Source organism: Myiozetetes cayanensis, unplaced genomic scaffold (genome assembly GCF_022539395.1).
Source record: "Myiozetetes cayanensis isolate MyiCay16 unplaced genomic scaffold, myiCay2020 scf7, whole genome shotgun sequence".
In the NCBI taxonomy this organism is placed as follows: domain Eukaryota; kingdom Metazoa; phylum Chordata; class Aves; order Passeriformes; family Tyrannidae; genus Myiozetetes; species Myiozetetes cayanensis.
This window is the reverse complement of record NW_026087964.1, coordinates 46,347,548-46,348,641: the sequence shown is the minus strand read 5'-3', so window position 1 is coordinate 46,348,641 and position 1,094 is coordinate 46,347,548.

The window sequence follows — 1,094 nt, the reverse complement described above, 5'->3', positions numbered from 1 at the left end:
GGAGTGTGCGTGTGTGTCTGTGTGTGTGTGTGTGCGTGTGCGTGTGCGCGGTGGTCTCCTCTGCCGGCGCGCTGCTCGCCGCCCGTCTCCCGGCGCCCGCCCTCGCACACAGCGCCGGGAGTGCGTGTGCGTGTGGCGGTGCGGGGGAGGGGAGGGCGGGGGCGGGAGGCGACCGCCGCCGAGGTGAGGGAGCGCGGCGGGAGGACGCAGGGATGCGGACACCCTCTGCCGCCGCCGCCGCCGCCGAGCGGCGCGCACGGGCCGCGGCGCAGCGCGGGGCGCCCTCCGCCCCCTCCCGCGGCGGGGGCGCTGCGGCCGCGGCCGCCCGGTGCGGGGCTGCCGGCGGGGCGGGGCCGCCGAGCGCCGCAGAGGGAGGAGGGGAGCGGAGAGGAGGGGAGGGAGGGGAGGGGGCGGTGGCGGCGGCGGAGGGCAGGGCGCGCCCCGCCGCGCTGCGCCCTGTCACCCTCCCCGCGGGCGGGCGGGGAACTGCCGGCAAAGTTTGTGCCACGGGAAGTTTTGCGGAGGGGAGCTGGGGGGGTCCAGCCCCTCCCGGCCCGGCCCGGCAGGCTGGAGCGGGAGGCTGGTGCCCCGGTCAGCGTGGCATTTTTCACGAGCGTTTGCGTGTCTCTAATGACTACCACCCCCACGAGTGCTATTAGCTTTTTATTTCAGGCGCGTGAGGTGCTGCAGATTTCAGGCGTATTTAGGCGAATGGGAGCTAGCTGAACCGTAGATGTTACACGAGTGTCTCGGCACTCACTTGGAAGCGCTTTCCCCACATTTGCCCTTTGCTTGTGCCAGAACCCAGGAGGTGCATGGCCTCCGTCTGGGCAGGCCACGCATACCCCACACCTGAAGTGCCAACGTTAAAACCCTTTTCTCAACAAGCAACTGATGTACAGAGATTGCATGCAAACACACAGCAGATCCTTAAAGAATTTCAGCAAACTATTAAAAAAAAACCCCAAAACCAACAACCCAGCCCACCTGCCTTCCCCAGAGTTCTTGGAAGCACAAAAAGGGGCCTATATTCACCAAATAAATTACACGTCGCAAGTTCTTCATCCAGCTCCTCTTGGAGCGAGCGATGGCAC